At 37.6% G+C, this 14,843-nt stretch overlaps 1 protein-coding gene across 1 annotated transcript in view; it reads left to right on the top strand.

Annotated features, from left to right (window-relative positions):
* ADAMTS19 (ADAM metallopeptidase with thrombospondin type 1 motif 19) overlaps positions 1-14,843 on the top strand; it is a 129,033-nt gene that overhangs the window by 10,336 nt on the left and 103,854 nt on the right. The gene's annotated exons all lie outside the window — the stretch shown is intronic.

Genomic DNA, 14,843 nt, shown 5'->3' with positions numbered 1-14,843 from the left:
GGAATGTGGGAGAGAGGAGGACAGCCAGGCTTCTAGGAAGTCTGGTCTCCAATAGGACAAAGGATTTTCTTTACATGAGGTTACTTTGGTATGCTTAGGCGTGAATGTATCTTTCTCCAGCATAGGCTTATCTACTACTTTTGTTAGTCTCTCTGTTATATTAAAATCTCTTAATGATAATCTCACCTTGAATATCTAATGAAGCACAATGAAAACAGTAGAGAAGCCAGAGAAAATGAAAATCAAGAAACTGACTGTATCTGTCTGGAATAAGGGCACCCATATACAGGCAAAGTGGTATTAGTCATCATTGCATTATCCTACTTGAACAGCAAGTTAATTACAAACAGAACTGCTACATACAGAATTTTGTTTGGTTGGTTTTTTTCTTCATAAACAAGTATGTGAGATGGCGAGGTGTTTGATTAGTGTCATTAAGAACCATAAACTGGCAAAGATCTATGTAAACATAAAGGACTAAGAACTCTTTGTTTCTATTTTCCTTCTTGAGCCCTGATGCTGCAGTCTGTTAGTATTCATCTTTGCATTCCTGGATGAATCATCACGTGATACGATTTTTGTTTTGTGAAACTGAGAACTCTTGCTGTTGGTAAGAAGAAATCTTACAAGCGTAGGAATATTAGTGTTAATGTAAAGTGGAAAGGTTTAGAAAATCACTTTTGATTTAGGCTGAGATTACATTTGAACTATAATGATCTCAGTTTCCTTTATTATTAAACTCTGGCATGGTATTTGAGATGTTTGGCCAAGATGTCTCAGACCATGTGGTAATGATTCCTTTCTCCTAAGATCTATCCTATAATTGTGTAATCATTCCAGGCTGAGACAGGTTTGGTTTCTGATTCAAATCCTACTTACAGTAGCCTGCTGCTCTCCTAAAGGGCTTATTTTCAGTACAGATACTTCCTTTGCAATACATTTCCAGGTCATAATTAGACATGTGAAATATGCTATCTCCAGAGTAGCTTAATTTTGAAAACTGAGGCTGCTGACAAATCACTTGAGATCTCTACACATTGAAACTAGTAAGTATAAAATTATCAAGAGTGTTTTGCAAGATGCAGAAGTGAAATGGTAAACCAGAGGAACTGGCTAAACCATTAATAATTCACTTAGTAAAATTTTGATCTCCTAATTTGAAAGTAACTGTTAAGATTAGTGAAATTACATTCTATCCAGGTCTCCTATCCCTGACTTTTATTCATATCTCATGATATGTTCCGATTGTGTCTTCAATAGCAAATGAACTAGGATTTTCTAAAGAAGAGAGGTGGGTGTTCTTCCTGCTGCAACCCTTGTAATTTTGTATTAAAAGCACTACTCCTTGTCATTCTTTTTTTAAAGATTTCTTGAATAGTTAAGAATGGAGATTCTTTTTGGTCATTAATGACAGATTGTGACAGGAGAAAACCGGAAACATCTGTGATTTCGAAGCTGTAATACCATAAAAATAGGGAAGTTGGGAAATAGGGACTAAACAATAGAAAATACCTGGTGTGAGAGTCATTGCGGGGTTTATGGTAGGTAAGGATATTGAAGGAGGAATTTGTGAAGGTTGGTGGGCATGTAGAGCATGCAGATGTAACATGAAAATAATGCACTATCATTGTTTTGTGACAAAGAACGCTACCACAGTAGAAAAGGATGAGTTGAAGCCATTTGGATTTGGAGTAGAATGAGATATTTACAGAAGTTCTTCTGCAGAGTGTGTGCCTTTTCTTGGTTTACTCAGGTCTCTCACTAATGATATTAGGGTCATAGCCTAAGGGTTGGATTGGTTGCTCCTTGTTCAGCAGAAGCAGCAATATAATGGAGATAGTGTGAAATACGCTAAGTATGTGCACGTGTGTTGTATTGAATATACAAAGGTAATTGGTCAAATTTCTATGGTCCAATAGCCAAAAAACCCCAAAAAACCCAAAAAAACTATATTAGATTTAAAAGCAGAAGTACATCTGTCATGCATTAGCAGTTCAGTTAAGCTTTTATTGTTAACCTATCATTTCCTGGCCTTCATGGTTATTTCCTTTACTTCTAATAATGGCATAAACAAGCAAAACCATATATTTGGAAGAGGGGGAAAAAAAAGAACATTTCTAGCATTAATTGTAGAGCAATGTATTTAGAACAATAAATCGATATTAAAACACTAGTTGCTAATGATATATGCACCTACATGTGAATAGAAATAAAATTTTTTGGAAGACTGTACTGTGAATGTTTTTCTTGGGTCTCCCAGTACTTTAGTCAGAATTATTTTCTGAATGAGTTTTGCATTCAAAAATGTAGAAACGTGCCCATAACTGACTTGTGAAGTGATTTAGTTTCTGTGTGATTATTCTCCAACAATTGCATATGCTTGTTTTATGATCTCAGCTGTGCTACCTTAAGGTCTCATTAGATGTCAGAAGTTTAACTGGGTCAGGTCAGGTCAAGCTTGTTTAGATAGCAGTATGTTAAGGAAAATACAGATATTTCTGCATGTGATGTTAATTCAGCTGGGGACAACTTTTTATGACTCATCACAGAATAAATATCCTGTTATGTCCCTCCTAGCTAAAGGGGGTGCTGGCTGGGAGAAGTGCCTAGGTAATGGCTGGATCCCTTATAGCAATGCCATCTTTTATGTAGAATGGTAAACTGTGGTTCAGAAGGGCTTAAACTTCTCAGTGCATTCTTTGTCAGTTTAAAAGTCTGATTAGCCTGGCAATCTGTGACTGACTTCCTGACACAATGGGTGAAGGAGGGCACCCTTCTGGACCTGCTGTTTGTGAACAGAGAAGGTCTTTGTGAGTGGTGTCATGGTTGGAAGCTGTTTTGAGCATAGCAGTCACAGAGTGATAAGAGTTCGTGGTTGTTGGAGAAGTGGAGGGTCAGTAGAACTTCCACCTTGGTCTTCCAGCAGGCAGGATTTAGGGCTCTTTCAGAGACCGATTGAGACAAGTTCCTTGTGAGACAGTCCTGAGGACACAGATGTGATGCCCATCTACCAGAAGGGCTGGAAGAACGATCTGGAAAACTAGAGACCTGTAGGCCTGATCTCAGTGTTGGGAAGGGTCATGGAGCAGATCACATCAGTGCCATTATGCTGCATGTGTGGGGCAGCCAGGCCCAGTTAGCATGGGTTCATGGGGGTAGGTCCTGCTTAGCAAACTTCATCTCCTCGTACAACCAGGTGACCCACTTAGTGGATGAGGGAAAGGCTGTGGATATTGTTTATGTGGACTTCAGTAAAGCCTTTGGCTCTATCTTCCATAGCATCCTCCTGAAGGAAACTGGCTGCTCATGGCTTGGATGGGTGGATGCTTCCCTGGGTAAAAAAAGAGCTGGCTGGCTTGGTCCATAGAGTGGTGGTGAATGGAGTTAAATCCAGTTATTTGCCAGTCACAAGTGGTATTCCCAGCACTCAGTGGTGGTGCCAGTTCCCTTTAATACCTTTGTCAATGATCTGGATATGGGAGTTGCGTGCATCTTCAGAAAGTTTGCAGCTGACACTAAGTTGGGAGGGCGTGTTGATCTGCTTGAGGGTAGGCAGACATCTGAACAGGCTGGATCAAATACACCAAGGCCAGTTGCATGAGATTCAACAAAGCCAGGTGCCAGGTCCTGCTCTTGGGTTACAACAACCTCATGCAGTGCCACAGACGTGGGACAGAGTGGCTGGAAAGCTGTCTGGCAGAGAAAGTCTTGGGGGTGTTGATGGACAGCCAGCTCAATGTGAGCCAGCAGCGTACTCAGGTGGCGAAGAAGGCCAACAACATCCTCGCCTGTATCAGGAATACTGTAGCCTACAGGAATATAGAAGTGATCATGCTCCTGTGCTCAGCACTGCTGAGGCCTCACCTTGAATACTGTATTCAGTTTTGGGACCCTCACTGCAAGAAAGACATTGAGGTGCTGGTGCGTGTGCAGAGAAGGGCAGCAAAGATGGTGAAGGGTCTTGAGAGCAAGACTTCTGAGGAGTGGCTGGCAGAACTGGTTTTGTTTAGTCTGGAGAAGAGGAGACTGAGGGCAGACCTTGTTCTCCACAGCTCGCTGAAAGATTGTAGTGAGGTAGGTGTTGGTCTCTTCTGCCTAGTAACAAGTGATAGGATGAAGAGAAAATGGCCTGAAACTGTGCCAGGGGAGGTTTAGATTGGGTTTCACTGAAAGGAATATCAAACATTAGAATAGGCTCCCCAGGGAAGTGGTTGAATCCCCATCCCTGGAGGTGTCTGAAAGATGTTTTGATGTGATGCTGAGGCATGTGGTTTAGCACCAGACATGGTAGAGTTAGCTAATGGTTGGGCTCAATGATCTTAAAGGTCTTTTCCAATCAAAATGATTCAATGATTGGATTATATGCAACTCTGCTTCAAGGCTTCTTGTTTGAAGTGCTCCGCTTTTGTTCTGAAGATGTAAGACAGAAAAAAAAAAAAAAAAAGGACATGATAAGGGATAAATAAAGGTTATTCTGAGACACAGCAGTGGATGAAGGGTATGTTACGTAAGAACAGGTTTATACTCATGTTGTCAAGACTTAAATATTCAATTCTGTTCTTGCTGAATTTGCTTTTTAAAAATACTCTTTAAATCTGAAGCTGTCTGGAGCTATGCTTCTGTAGTGAGCTCTGCATGAGAAGGCAATTTTAAAATCTTTTAAGAATGTATGGGCTTGTCACAAGTTGGGGGATGGGAGGTTGCTTAGGTTCTTTAAGCAAAGTTCTCTTTTGTACCTCTATGACACAAATGAACATCATCCCCAATATTTATCAAATAGCGTATGAGGAGAGCGAGAGAATTAAAAATAGAAGATGGTTAATAAACTGAAATGAATATGATTGTGCATATAAAAAAAACTTAGTTTTCCAATTTCTGGATGATAGTCCTGGCGTGTTTCTCTTCTTTTCTTTTTGTTTGATCACCTGTTTCTGTCTGATCACCTGTTTCTTCTATAGTAACCTACCAAAGGAAGCACACTAACAAAGATTACTTCTGTGTCCCTTTGGGGTATGTTTTTTTGTGTGTAATGCCAAATTATTTGCATTGGAAAAAAAGTAATTGGAAAAAAATAATTCCTTCCTTTCTGATTTCATTTTGACTGATAAATCTTTCAGTTGTTTTATAGAAAGAAATTTGCTTACAAGCAGTCAGTCAGACTAATGCTACTTGGTTTAAGTTGCTAATATCAAAACTCCATTCTGCTCACCATGCTGTTCTTAACACATGTAAAGTCTTTTTAAAAAGCTTTAAAAAAAGGGAGGGGAGGGGAAGACATCTTCCAAAATATAGTTCTTTCTTTCAGTTAAAAATTATAATTCTTCAGAAATAGATACTCCGCTTTCATGAGGGTAGCAGAACTTTAGTGTCTGTGTACAACAAAAAGGACATTAATATCTTTTCCCCCCAAAGGGAAGGAAGGATTAGGTGTTAAAACCAAAAAGCTATGCATATTTTGGAAACAAAATTTGGATATGAATTTCACGTAAGAATAGAATCATAGAAGTAGTTCTACGTATTACTTAGTTTTTTAAGCAACATGATTCCAAAATGATAATAAATTCTGAGAACCTTATTTATTTCTCTTGAAGATACCACTTCTGGATTCACATAATTCTAGACAGAGAGATAAAAAACCTAAGCATAACTTTATTTTATAGGAGCAGTAACTTGATTTCACAGAATCACAGAACAGTTTTGGCTGGAAGGAGCTTTCAACGTCCTCTTATCCAACCCCCCTGCAGTCAGCAGGGATATGTGAATTAGGTCAGGTTGCTCAGTGCCTCACACAACGCGACCTGGAATGGTTCTGGTGATGGGTCATCTACCACCTCTCTGGGCAACCTGTGCCAGTGTCTCACCACCCTCAGGGCAAAATGTTTTTGCTTCTATCTACTCTGGATCTCTAGTTTAAAACCATCACCTCTTGCTCTGTCACAACAGGCTGTGCTAAGAAGTCTGTCCCCATCTTTCTCATAAGCTCCTTGTCATGGGTTAAATTGAATATTTGCTGCTATTACTCAAAACCATCCTGCCCCATGCCAGCTTCAGAATGAAATGCTGGCTGGAGCAAAGTATTATGGGGCTTGAAGTTTAGATGAGAGTCTTTCTGTCTGGTTGCTGCTTTTGGGTTCTGAGTTTTGGGTGTTGGCTCTGCTTTTCCAAAGCGAGACAGGTAGGATGCTGGTTTTCCTTTATGCTGTTTTTCTTTCTTGTGTTTTGCTGCAATTTTTCTGCCAGTAGGCTGAGATTGGCAATCATGCATTGTATTAGTAGCTAAGGTAATTGTGCATTTATGTTACCTTACCTTAAACTCTTACCTCAACTTTTTTTTTTTCTCAACCCTGAGTTTTTTATGTGTTACTTTTCCCTCACTTCTGTGTTGGGGGGGAAAGAAGCAGATCAACCCATTCTCAGGGTTTAACCTTTTACACCCCTTTGAGTACTGAAAGTCCACCAGAAGTTCTCCCCATAGCTATCTCTTCTCCAGGCTGAACAACCGCAGCTCTCTCAGCCTATCCTCACAGCAGAGGGATTCATTTCCATGGCCTCCTCTAGCCCCTCTCCAACAGATCCATGTCTCTCCTGGGCTGAGGACTCCAGACCTGGACCTGCACTGCAGGTGGAAGCATTGCAGAGCAGACGGGCACAATCCACTCCCCTAACCTGTAATTCTGTGCTCATAAATACAATTTATTTTCCCTTCTTGAATTATTTCTTGTCCACAGTTAGTAGTTTTGGCAAACTGTAGATTGAATTAAACTAAATTTCATGGAGTGTTGCTTTGAATTAAACAATCTTTGAATGCAGTACAATCCCTTCTCTCTCAGAAGAAAACGAAAATAATAGAGTCTTGGATAGATATTTCAATAACGATTAACAGAGATTAAATTTCTCTGTGGATAATCATGGGAGGGTTTAGGATCTCTGCCACATCCGTCTGTGGCTACAATGAAAGTGCATAGATTTGAACAGTGGTAGCTCATTGGTATGCACTATTTGAATGTTTTACACTGATGAGTCAAACTATACTTGGAACCTTTGTACTGGTCTTTTTGATACTAGTCTATGCGTGTTACCTAGTGCAGGTTATGTACATAGTTGCTGATATTTTCTTCTTAAATCTCATCATGCATGGAACTCAGTGTAGAATACTTTGTGTAGTATTACATTTTTGCCAGCATAAAATAGCATTTCAGATTGTGATGGGATTAAAACCAGACTTGCACTAAAGAATTGGGCTTAATGCAGCTGCATTAGCTAAAGGTACAGCAGTCTGATTCACACCCCAAAAGAGCTGTTTTTAGTCTTACCATAAGAAGCGCTAAAGTTACTCATATTACACCAAAAAAGCTCTAAAGAATCAAATCTTTACAAGCACTGACTCTTAAACTGAAAGAATTTTTTCCAGAGGTTGCTTTTTCTAGGACTAGTGGTATTTAGCTATGGGAAGGGACTTTCATACAGAGTAACAGTAATTACTGAAATTTTGTTATATAATAAATTATCTGGACTATCACTAAACAAGATCATTGTAAAGAATTTCTAAATTAAGTTTTATGGAACACAGTTTTTAAAATCTTGGCATACTGTAAAGAAGCTGTACTATTTCTTCTGCAATAGGGATACAGTTGTGGCTGTGAATTTTTTCTTTTTTTCACTAGTAAATCAGTGGCAGTGTTCCATTTAATATAGCATGTAGTTGAAGAGCAAAATCAAGTGATTAACGTCATGTATCACTCATTTCTGAGAATGTGATAGGCATAAGTTACAGGTTAGTTGGCAGTTTCAAAAATAGATTTTTATGACAGTTCTGCTTTGAATTATGCAAGTAAAGTGCTGTATCATATTCATGTATAGTTGTATCTTTCATTCTGATTTTTTTTTTCTCTTTTTTGGCTGTATTAGTTATCTATGGTTGAGCACATTGCTCCAGCATTCTTTTGGAAGCAAAATAAAACGAGGTTTTCCAGAGCATTTCAGACAATGAAGAAGCATCTTTATTCATTAGTCAGTTAGTGTATGCACCAACAATGCAGCTGAAGTCATACAAACACATAAAATATGTTTAATACATTCTTGTGTAGGGGACAAAATGAAGATCTTTTTCTATGGGACTCAAGTGTTTGGTATCTTTGAATTTTTTAATTTGGTTTAGCAGCCTTGGTAGTTCATTAATGTTTGTATGTTGTAGTGGTATTAACTTCCTTTAGTTCATTTGGAAACTCTGCTTGAATCATGGTCACCTCTGCTCATTGTGTTTTTGATGAACTAAACTGATAGCATGTCCCTTGCGAAGTGCCATGAAACGTAGTCCTACATGAAAATGAGAACTCATACAAACAAAACCCTAATGACTCCTGCCCACATAGGGACCAATCAAAATATAAAACCTGAAGGTCATAAATGCTGAGACACCACTGAACTTCTTGGGGAAAAGAAAGGGTTCTGATTGTGAGAGACTGTTTATAACTGCGAATACAGAAAATATATACGTTCTCATAGCTGAATAATAAATTTCATTTTAATTAAATTGATTTTGATTAATGCTGTTTTTTTCATGCAAGAGAAAAGGAATAAGCTAAATGGAGAGTTCATTACGTCTGCATTAATGTATACTAGTTTCCTTTTTTTTTACTCGCTCTAGCTTCATTTACGAATTACTATTTTAAGAACAAATTTATTTTGTAACATGAAGATACAGGCAGTGAATTTGTCTACACACCATAAAATTGGATACTTGGTTGTGTAACAGAACATTATATCTGTCACAGCACTGATAAGAAATCAGATCTTGGTCAGGTTAGAGTTTAGAGAGAGAGAGTGCAAAGTACTGTATCTTGCCTTATTGACCAAAGCAGACAGAGCTTTGGGGGTTGCATACATAAATGATTTTTCCAGAGTAACAGCGTTTATCTTCCCTTATAACATTCTAAAATGGAGAGAATTCTGATATTTAAGTTTGTGTTTACCTTCTTACTGTACTCACAAGGCTCTATATGAACAGTGATTTTAAAAAAGACGTAGGGTGGTCTTTAGTGTTACTCTTCTTAAAAAACAGTATCTAATGTTACTCAAGGTTTCTGAGCAAAAGATACCTATTTTACTAACTCAGCTTATGTCTTTACAATAAATAGACAGCCATTAAGTCTTTGTAACCTTTTTTTTGGAGTATCTGTTTCTTCTAATAGGAGCAAAACTTAGAGGTAAGAACAGTTGCAAAATTAACTAGTTTTAGCGATCAGTATGACCTTTTGAGATAAAGAGTAGGAGTTACTGAGTGAAGGGAGAAATGATCAGAGGGAGATCAGTAATTTCTTATATGGTGTGTTGGCAGAGTAGGTAGTGTTTGTGACATAATCATGGTTACCAGGAATTGTTTTAGGCATCTAAGATTGAAAATACCATGTTTGCTTGCTCACAGATTGCAGTGTCTTGTGTGCAGTTGCAAATGCGTACTTGCACCACTGATGAAGTCTGGCTTGCCAGTAGCTGTCTCTGCTTGCAGAGATAATCTGGAGCAAACGCATCCAGTACAGCATTTTAATATAAGTTAGTTTAAAAATCAAGTGCTTTCAGTGTTTCTTTAACCCAGTGTGTCTTGAAAATAGGTTTTAAATTGACTGTCACAGATATAATGTAGAATTGGACTTCCTGTTTCAAAATTACTTGTAACACTTGGATCAGAAATGCTAATTTGATTTTAAAATGATATAAAGTCATTTGTGATACGAGTAGTAGTCCTCCTGTACTTCATAAACTTTTAGAGGGCTGCATAAGGAAAAGAAACATATTCCTGTGGTAAGTCTGCATTTCTTAGTTTGTAGTTTCTAAGTATAAACATTTCTTTGTTAATCTTGAATTTATAATTTTAAATATACCTCTCTGGAATACTTTTATTGAATGAACATGATACTGCTTATGTGGAAGAAAATAGAATTTTGTGTATTGCAAACTCAAAAGTCCAGGTCACTGTATAGTGTATAGTCTCTCTCTGTATAGTCTCTCTCTCCCTCTCTGCTTTTTGCCCCCTTTATTTAAAGGATGTAGAGCTTACATACTTAGAAGATTAATAGATGTATAGCTACAGAGAATGCATATCTGCAATATGGATAGTAGCTGGAATTTAGTAAAAAAAAGTATTTATTTCACAGTAACTATATTGTGTAACATGGTAATAGAAAAGAAAGAGGGTTTTAGAGTATGCCTCTGTCAAACACTTGTCATGTATATACATTTGCATGCAACTGCAATTGTTTTGTAGAATTTACAGTTGAAAGTTAGGCTTAAAGTTTTTAAATAATTTGTATATCTCAAATTATTAGTATTCAGCATACACAGATAAAATTTCCAAACTGTATGCTAGTTATGGGCATAAATATCTCAGGAAAATTTATTTTGCATGTCAGTGACAGAACAACACTAGCATTCAAAACTTAAAGCAATGTAGAGAAAAAAAAAATAGAATTGGACTATAATTTACAGATCAGGACAGTATCAACTTAGTACATCACAGCCAAGTACATGTCCCCTGTGTGAGAGGTGATGTTGTTTATGTAGACAGTCTTACAGAAAGCTTTTATTACCAGAAAAAAACCCCAACAACCAAACCAGCAGAACAGAGTTGTAGGAATTAGTCAGCCTAAACTGAGGAAGTACTGAATGAGCTGTTACATCTCTTAGAAATTCTACATATAGAAATGTTCTAACAGTTCTGCAATACAGCTCTTTGTTGTTTTTTTTTATTACCTTGGACAAAGATATTCAAATACATTTTCTTTCTTTCTGAATGTATGTTACAGGTCAGTAGGATTACATACATTTTTCATTATACTTTTTCTGTTTATTTAAATATGCCCCTTTGTTGTGTTCCATGCTCCCCACATCCGGTTTAGCAGGTCTGCTCGCAATCAATCCATCCATCCATCCATGCATGCATGCATCCATCCATCCATCCATCCATCAACTATAGGAAGTCTGTACTAGTGCATGGATGGCATCTGCTAAAGGCTGCACTTAGCAGTCATACTAGCTGAGTGAGTTTTCAGCTGATAACTATTCATAAATACCTCTTTATACATATATTTTATATAGATACAGGTCATGTGAATGATTGCTATCTCCATGAGACCCATATTTACATCATTCTGCAACTTCAGTGAAGATGTTGGGGCTTTTGTTGTCTATCCCTGTTCTTTATGTCTTTATCTGGCTTACACGTCACATTCCTTATCCAGCCATACCTCTTCAAACCCTGCAATTCTAAATTATCTGTGAGTTAGCTAGTATCTGCAAATAATTAAATAACAGTTCATATGGGAATAAGCTATCTGCAGTTAGGCACAGTTGGTTTTGTTTACATCTTTGTAGAAAATAAGCTATAAGCATGTTTAGTTTTAAGAGTTTTTAATTCAAATCTTTGTTACATTCTGAAGTTTGAAGTGTTTTAAAGACAGCCCCTAGAATTGCCTTATTGTAGTAGTTTTCAATTAATTATTACTAAAGATGCTTGGGTTACTTCAAATGGAACCGATTAGGCTTGTCTCTCTGGAGACAAACAACAACATACATCTGTAGTTCTTGGGACAGTTTGTGCAGGGTAGTCATTGTTTATAAAGGTTTATGTAGTTCCAGAGAATCATCTTAAGAACTGTAGGGTTTTGTTCAACATCAGTGTCCTATTTGAAATTTGAGTTACGATGCATTAGCGATTTTGAAATTTTGTAATGTATGTTTAAATTAATACTGTGCCTTCTCAGTGCAGTACTTAAATGGATGAGTTCTACATTTTAAAACACTGAGCCTCTTCCAGTGTTTTGACGCAACTAATCAGACTAAAGGAAACTGCAGTTAGAGTGTACTTCTGTGTAAACACTGCCAGAAAAAAATGAATGCAGTTACAGTGTGCTGCTGAAGCAATAAATCCGTGAAAAGAATAACTTATATTTAATTTCAGTAAAGATTTTATAGTTTTTGTTTGTTTGTTTGTTTTTAAGAAGAAAGCTTATAGACAATCATGTAATGAACCTGCTGTCACATTACTTAGGAGAAGCAATTTTCCCCACTCTATATAGCTAATGATGTTTTGTATGTCTTACAATACAGAAAAAGTAAGTAATGTCAAAGACTAACAAATAAAACCACTTAGATCTAGAAAATTGAGAAAAAAGAGGTATTTTTGTAGACACAGAATGTCGAATGTAATAGTGACCTTAAACTAATTTTTCAGTCTGGAAGCTTTAGATGTACAGGAGGTCAAAGAGGAAGCAATATCTGGGGAGTTGACTGTCTTGATTTAGTGGTAAATGCAGAGCTGGTAGGCACAAAAAAAATAAACAACACAAAGACTGACTTAAATGGCTTCTAGTTTGACTTACTACTTCCATAGAACATTATAGATTTGATTTGTCGACAGATGGCTTAGCTGGCAGTCACTGAATCATAGAATCACGGAATAGTAGGGATTGGAAGGAAATACTAAAGATCATTGAGTCCAATTCCCCTGCTAAAGCGGGTTCACCCCTATCAGGCTGCCCAGAAATGTGTCCAGAGGAGGCTCCACAACCTTTCTGGGCAGCCTATTCACACTCAGACACATTCTTTCTTATCTTCAAGTGAAGTAAAACCTCCTGTGTTCTTGTTTATACCTGTTAGTGCTTGTCCTGTCACTGGACACCACTGAAAAAAGCCCAGCCCTGTCCTCTTGACCTCCACCCTTTAGATACTTGTATGTATTGATAAGATACTCTCTCGCTTTTCTCCAGCCTAAGAGCCCCAGGTCTCTCAGCCTCCCCTTGTAAGAGAGGTGCTCTAGTCCCCTAATAATCTTCATGGCTGTCCATTTCACTCTCTTCAGTAGTTCCTTGTCTTGAACTGGGGAGCCCAGAACTAGACACAGTACTTCAGATGTAGCCTCACAAGGGCAGAGCAGAGAGAAAGAGGGGAGCGTCCTTCAACCTGCTGGCCAGACTCTTCTTAATGCACCTCAGAATACGAGGGTGTAACAAGAGGAGGCAATGATTATGTATTTGGTGATTGTAGGATCATTATCAGACATAATCATCAGACATGATGTGGGTGTGAAAGATGCATCTAACTCGTGATGGATATTTAGTGGGGACAAAACCTTTATCCTCATTTCTGAAAGCCGCAGTGAAAAAAAGGCTGTGATATGGCTTGCAATTCTGTTTGCTGATGCTCAGAGAGAGCACTCTAATTATGATTACAAAGATAATTACAGTAATAAAACCTGTTTCATCAAGCAGCAGTCAATGGCTGTTTATCATTCCACAGCAGAAACTATGATACTGTATGATTCCCTGTTACAAAAACACTAGAGTAAATGGACTTCAAGGAGCCAAGGTGAAAACCAATGTAGATCCAGGATCAGACTGATCTAAAATAAAGACTATGTATAAATTAATGGTAGAAAATTGTAAAGATTTCCAGATTAGAGGAGAAAAACCTGAAACAAATTTCAAACAGAAAAAGTAGCAGTACTGTTGAAACTACAGTAAGTAATAGTAGAAGCAGGGAAATTGAAAAAGAAATCTAGGGAGATAATCTGTTACAAGGAGAAGTGTAAGAAGGCCTCTCTTTTACAAAGTCTCGAGTGCATAGGCATCTAGACTTGATGTAAAGCATCTAAAATACCAACACAATTTGTAATCACTGCTTATTGTCCCTTATTAACTTTTCAATATTACAGGGCTTAAGTAGTGAGACTTATGGGAGCATGAAGGTAAAGAAATAATACATACTGCAGATGATGCAAAGTGAAGATTGGATTTGATTTTGCAAGTTCAGTTTAGATGAGTCTGGTTTTAATATTCAAGTTAAATTTATAGGCAAACCTACAATTTCATGAATTATGTATAATTCTTTTTGATCTCCTGGCTAAAGTAAAAAGATTAAATGGCTTTTTATGACTTTGAGACAGTATTAAAAAAACCTGAAAATCCATTGTACTGGGATAGTGACTAGAGGAATCAGTGAACTGTTCTCTTGGCCTGTGCTACTTGCAAGGCAGTGTCATTTGTTCAGAAGAATATATATCGTTTCTGTTACTAGTGAGTGCTGTGATCAGCACCGAAGTCCGGATTACTCACTTGGTAGCAACTGGTCTTTTCTTGCCAAAGTTTTCTGTCCTTCACAGAATACACAGTGCTCTGTGTGTGTGTGTTTCAAAGTGTATTTTCTTAAGTTGTTGTTTTTTTTTTTTTTATCCTTTAAGCTGCATCTTAATCAACCACAATATGGGCAAGAGTTTTTTGGGAGGAGGAAAAGAAGGCAGAGTGGAACATATAATTTTAGCATTTGAGAACTGGTTTCTCAACTCTACGTAATTCTTCTGGAGCTCAAACAGCAAGTGTATAGTGCACTGATTTTTCTAGAGGGAGTGCCACAAGCTGAACAAGTGTACTCCATGAGTGATGTGACAGTATTGCTGATTGTAGGCAATTGATATTTCTAATAATTAGAAAAGAAAGTAGTTGGCATATGGAGAGGTGTTCACTTGACCATGATGACCAGCCTGTTACATTGCACAGAAAGCTGTGGTGGTTGGATGGACTTGTGTCAGATTCATGAGTTTCACTGCTGATGACAGTGACAGAATGTTTGGTTTTAAAATACCACCACGAGTTTAGATGCTTTTGTGTTTTGTGCTTTTCTCTTAAAAACAGCACTTAAAGGGAGAGATTAGAACTAGTATTTTTAATGTATTTTATTTGCAAATTCATTTTGTGTGAAGTGAATGCTGGTTTACTAGTGTGTAGCATAGTGAGTTGTTGACGAACGCGCCAGAGACGGGCAGAAATCAATATGATTTGCTGGTGAGACGC

This window comes from Indicator indicator, chromosome Z (assembly GCF_027791375.1).
Source record: "Indicator indicator isolate 239-I01 chromosome Z, UM_Iind_1.1, whole genome shotgun sequence".
Taxonomy (NCBI): Eukaryota; Metazoa; Chordata; class Aves; order Piciformes; family Indicatoridae; genus Indicator; species Indicator indicator.
The sequence above is the reverse complement of the archived record's forward strand: the minus strand, read 5'-3'. Positions and strand labels throughout refer to the sequence as shown.